Below are 6,213 nucleotides of genomic sequence, written 5' to 3'. Positions count from 1 at the left end.
ATACAAATAGCAATAAGTCAATACTAAACTCTAGATAAATGCACTCTCGTTTGAGTACACCATCTTGGCAGCGCACAGCCAACGATGTCCTTGTGCATACAGTCCTTGGTATAGTCCTTCGCCATTGCACGCATGTGTACTCAGTGTAGCCGGTTGTAGTGCAGCCGCAAGCTGCACTGCCAGGCGCATGAGTGTCCTTGGGATGTGTCTTTGCAGACACTGGCTCGTAGATGGGGGCACCGGACACTGGCAGACTGCAATGCACTGGCGCTCGACACGCAGGTAAGTTTTATAGCTCACAGTTGCACTTCAACTCGCGTAAGGTTATGCACACACGTCGCGGCCATTAGATATCCATAACCAGTGTTGGCTGGTTGTTGGTTGTTGGTTTTTGCTGGTTGTTCAAAAACCATGGTTTAACCAGGTCCAAAAACCAGTTCAACCACTACAACCTGGTTTAAAACTGGTTTTTGTACCGACCAGATTCAAACACTGCCAAAATGTGCACACTTTGTAATGTAGCCTTAAGGTTGAAATCAGTTAAGATTTAGTGCTCGGCAGCGTTGCATCCTCGACTTACTGGTATTGCTACACGACACGAGATCCTCTGCAACACTCTCTTTAATACGAGCAGTATGGGCAACCCCGCCAGTGACGAGCGCCTCGAGTTTGCCAATCTTGGTGTCGATTGCGGAAACAACAGGACTTGGCACGTTTGCAAGCACTGTGACCAGGTATACAGGAATTCAAAGCAGATTGACGGGACGTACAGCCTTCCGGAACCTAAGCGAATAAAGGGACGAATCGAGAATTTCAAAAGCCACCTCAAGCGCTGCCCAGCCTACATTGGCTATGTCCAAGCCAACACGACTTCCAACACGCCTCTCGAATACGTCGGTAGCAGTAACGAAGTTGCTGGGGAAATGAGTGCAAAACGACAACGGACAATCGATGAGTTTTACGTCGGCATCTCACAGGCTGACGAAATGAAGCTTTTGATACGTTATATACTTGAGTTCCAGGCAGACAATAATCTCCCTGATAGTTTCATTGAGCGACAGACCACTGCTCGGATGCTGCGCCATGCGAACAAGATGTCTGGTGGAATTGACCCTCTTCCGAAACGCAAGACGTTCGGGGGACCAATACTAGATGAATATGCTAAGGCTTGTGAAGACCACGAAAGTTCAGCTCTGAGCCGGTGCCAAGCCAAGACAGGAGGCCGCGTGAATTTCTTATCTGATGTCTGGATGAACATCGCACGAGCTCACTTGCTGGGCTGCCAGTTGGCGTTATTTGGAATAGTATTGGCCTACGGACTTTTACCTACTGGTTCCCGTCACGATGGGGTAGCCATAGCTGAACAAATGGAGCAGGTGATGATAAAAATGCAGCAAGAAGGCTGGAAAATTGGGGCGGTGGTTACGGACAATGCGGGACAATGCGGTAGGGCGCGCAGGATCTTAAGCCTTCGCTGGACAGAGGTCGCTTTCGTCATTTGTTTCGCACACGACTTAAATAATCTGGTAAAAGCGGTTCTCAAGTCTGATACGCAGAAGTCACCAAGAAGGCATCGGATGCTGTCAGCGCCCTGAATTCATCTTCGGCCAAGTGGCTCGTCGAAGCCGATGCGTGCATGAGGGAAACCTATGGCTACAGCTTAAAGGTGAAACAGTTGTGTGAGACGAGATGGAATAGCATGCATGGGTGCTTCGCATCTCTGTTGCGAATCCGAAGTGCACTGGAGCTACTGGAGGTCAAGTTCAGAGATGTAGCAGATTTTCCTTCGGTATTACGGGTATTTGGAGAAAAAACGTTCTGGGATTCGGTTGAAGACGCCGAAAACGTTGTCCGCCCTCTTGCGTATGCATCGCTAAAGTTACAGCGCGATGAAAACACAATGGCCGACGTCGTTGTGTGTTACCTCGACATCTTCACTGGGTTTTCAAAGAACCAGTACGGGAGCGAAAACCTTGTTCGAGAAGTTGAGAAAAGATGGCGGCAGTGTGAGCAACCTCTTATGCTTCTTGCGCTCTTCTTACACCCTGCACACAGACAAGCGGCTAAAGCGATTTTAGACAAAACACCACTGACCTCAGTGTGTTCACTTTGCCGCATTGGGATGTATTACTTCAAGCGCTTCAACATTGGCAAGAATATGTCAGGATTGTATGAAGATTTGCACAATTGGATCATGAATGACGATGTCATAGGGCTATCGTTTGTTGACTTCAGCTCAGTTGACGCGTACTGGAACTGTATGCGCTCCGAGATGCCACGCAGCAAGTTGCCAGACCTCGCACTGGTAATTCTATCTATTGCTGTAAATACAGCAACTTGCGAACGTTACTTTAGTGAGCTAGCTCTCATTCACACGGCCAAGAGGAACAGGATGTCGCCAGATAAAGCACGAAAACTTGCTTTAGTTAGGAAGAAGGTACGTGAGTACAACGCCGGCCAAGATGACGCGAAGACATCTAGTAAATATACACGACTAATCGACCCCACAGAACGCACACGCCTCAGATATCGCGATGATCGCTTCGAATGTCTCGAGCCTGAGGTGGATGCTGAAGATGGGAACGTCGTTGGACCTGACACTGCGTTTGAGTACTGGCAGGCAGTACTTTGCGAGCTCGAAGATGACGACGATCCCCCCGTTTTCGATACTACCGCTGCCGCTGACAATACAGGATCTCCGTTAGCTGCAGCAGCCGCGTCATTAGCAGAAGAAAAGCGTTTTGCCGCAGTCCTCGAGACGATCAAAATCCAGTCAGCCGACCCGATTCCAGAGGGAGACCGACGTCCATTTCCGAGACACAATGACAGACTCTTTCCTCAGGAACAAAGGTTTCCAGGATTCTGCGGGCGAAAGGTGACTTTAGCTGAGCTGTCGAAAACACCCAGCACACCGTTGGCTCAACCAGGTAGGTTCGTTATTGCTTTGACGAATTTCAATAAGGTGACACATTCTCTTTTGCACGCACAGTATGGCACTTCGCAAGTCCACAGCCATTTCGGCGCCGTCAGTAAGTGCCCATTATCATCTCAACTGATAAATGCTGCGAGAAGGCGCGCAAGCCACCAGTCACGACGTCTTCCAGCTCATCTGCAAAGCACCGAGCAACCGTCAAACCACCCGAGTATTCGCTGTGAATTGTACTTGCTTCAACTTCTGCTTTGGCCTGAGCTTTTGCAGATAAAATAGCTGTGCCGCCACTCAAAGTGAGCCACAATAACAATCCTGTCACAAGACTCATTTTTAGCGGACCTGGTAAGAGAACTGTGGTGACGAGTGCGTCCAGTAGCACCAGCAATAGGAGAAGAGGTTGAAAAGTCTCACGTACTTCCCTTTGAGCTTCTGAACTTGGGTTTCCAGCCGGCGATGATCTTCCATTGAACGTGCTGCTCGTTCACTGGAGACAACCGCATGGCGTTTTGCATCGCTGTAGCTATCGACTTTATCAAGTGATGTTCCGATGCACACTTTCTTGTATCTAGCCATTGAGTTCATTTGAAACGATATTCCAGAGCTGACGTCACTGCTGGAAAAGTATTCCACACGATGTTCGTGATGTAGCAACATTTGCTAGAGCAAGAGCTGTAGAAACACTATACGCTCCAAATCTCAGCAGTGCTTGGACGCCATCCGTCCCTGATATCCCTTCGTCATCAGCATCTTCGCGTCGGTCAAATTGCGTTAACAATTGCTGGAACGCACTGTCATGTAACCACAGCAGATGACCACGACAACGTTGAATTTCATCCTGGTGGCTTTCGTCATCAAGTAAACAATCAATATACACCATTTGAGCTTCCTTTACTAAACAATGGTCCTTGTTGACACGATACACCCGATTCGCTCGATACACAAAGCTACACAAGCAACAAAACGGCTGAAGAACATCTTCTTCTACCAGTTTCCTCGCAAGTACCGACGCTTCGCTCTCTGTAAAGTCCGCTGCACTACCATCTCCAAGTAAAATATCCTCAACGTCGCATCCTCTCACAACCGCCGCAGCTGTATCGCTCTCCGTCGCCGCTACCAGCATCTCCACTGCCTGCTGCATATCCAGCAACAATCCTTCGCTAGCACTAGCTTCATCATGTCCTCGGCGGTACGTTTCCTCCCAGTCCTCCGCCGAATCCGTAGCCAAAGTTTAAACCAGGTGTTGATCCTACGTAGCCCCCCCCAAAGAGCAGCATACTGAGCTCCACACGTATGTGTGAGACATCCAACGGCTCATACTGTGCGATGAGAACCAATGCGTTACGATCTTCTGGTTAGCTGCGCGTTGACACTGCTAACTTCAAAGCGGTTCCCACTGATGTCGACGTCGTAATCAATAGCGTCAAGTAGTCGAAGAACCTTTGATCCAAGTCACTCCAGCAAAGGCAAGTTCAGCCTCTTGACCACAAGACGCACGGCACCGTTGGTTGACCCCGAAAGAGTCACGCGACGCGGAGCTGGGGTCTCTCTCTAGCCAACAGAAACCTCTTTGAGCACAAAAATGCAATTAGTCAACCACACAACTCTTACAAAAAACCAAAGAACCATGAAAAACCAGGTGGTAGAACCAAAAGTACAGGTGCTTTGGTTGTTCTGGTTTTTGCAACCACTGGTTTTTCCAACACTGCCATAACGGGTTCCGAATATCGAACAAGAGCCTTGGCCCAACACTGTTGGGGATGAGCCTCATGCTATAGTTTTTGGAGCTATCCGACGTAATGGTTGAATATGACTAAGTATCCGACCTAACTTGAATTTTGGATGGAATAAATAGGCCAATCATCATCAATGCCTAAATAATTGTCCAGTCACGTCCCGGTAATTTGTTTATTTGACCAATAAGATAGTACGAGGTTAGGTGATCATTCCGACGGACGAAAATATGTGTATCGCAACTAATTAGGCAAGTCAACATCGTATCACTTGCATATTTTGCATTTATCCGACAAGAGCAAAGGGCTTAGCGGAAACACAAAAAGAGCCAAGGCAACAGCAGTGGCAACTTTTAAGAAGTTTCTAAAAGCTGAGAATTTAAGTGATGAGTATGCACGAGCTTGCATTGAGCGTGATGAGACTGGAAAGTGTTTCGTATCAGAGATGGATATCTTTGGTATGTATCTTGCATTTAATGAGGGCAAAAAAGGCAAGCCGTTGGCTCGAAACACTTCGATGCAATACTACCGGCAGGCTAAACCATGGCTACTCGAGCAGTTACCTCGGCACAGACCCGCACTTGAGGCTCGGTTGCTTAAAATGGGGAAAACACTGGACAACTTTTTGTATGAAGCGAGATGGTGGTGGCTTCATCACCAACGCCCCACCGTGCTCAAAGGGTGATTTAAAAAGAATGCCTATGTATTTGTATGCTAACGCTAGCTGTCCAAGTGACTACCAAGACGCTGCCTTGCTATGCCTGCTGTGGTATCTGTCCGGCCGAAGTCCGACCTTGCGCATCTTCGAAAGCAGAACTTGTCCATCGACGCGGGAAAGGTACTCTTTGTTTGCTTCATCCGTATGAAGACATCCGAAGAGCAGGGCCTGTCGATCTTCCCTGACGCGGACTTTGCCACGTGCCCCCTCCTCGCTGTCGCGCTGGCGCTTCTTACCCAGGTAGCCCCTCCGCAAACGTTATAGACAGCCTGCCCGAGCAGCCAAGTCAATCCACCATCGAGCTGGCCCCTGACGTGCCATTGTTGGAGATGCTCGACCATCCGACGACGACGCAAGGCCGGACGGCTCCGAATTCTGGCTTGCACACGACTTCGACCATATTTGCCCATGTGAACCGCGTACTGGACCGCATCGCCAAGCCGGCAGGAGTCGAGGTTGCGCTAACGTCCCACTCGTTTCGTCGCGGCGGCGCTCAGCATGCGAACGCTTGTGGCCAGCTCACGGCTCGCTGGATCTTTGACCGCGGCGCCTGGAGCATGACAACAACAAATTAAGGATTCAACTACATCTTCAACACCAGCGCAGAGGACCACAAGTTCAGCAAGATACTTAGCGGGCACGACGCTGAAGCACCGATGCTTCTCCAGAAGCTCAAGTCCTTCGAAGCGCAGGTGCGTACCAAAGTCGAAGATGCTCAGCGTATCCTCTTCGCTCCCTGCTAAGACCTTGAGAAAAAAAGCCCCACCGTCATCCAGTCCGTTCTTGATGTTCTTACAGCGCGTGTGCTCCGCCACTATCCCTTGCAGAAGGAG

Source organism: Phytophthora infestans, genomic scaffold (assembly GCF_000142945.1).
Source record: "Phytophthora infestans T30-4 supercont1.1 genomic scaffold, whole genome shotgun sequence".
Taxonomy (NCBI): Eukaryota; Oomycota; class Peronosporomycetes; order Peronosporales; family Peronosporaceae; genus Phytophthora; species Phytophthora infestans.
This window is presented reverse-complemented; position numbering follows the sequence as displayed.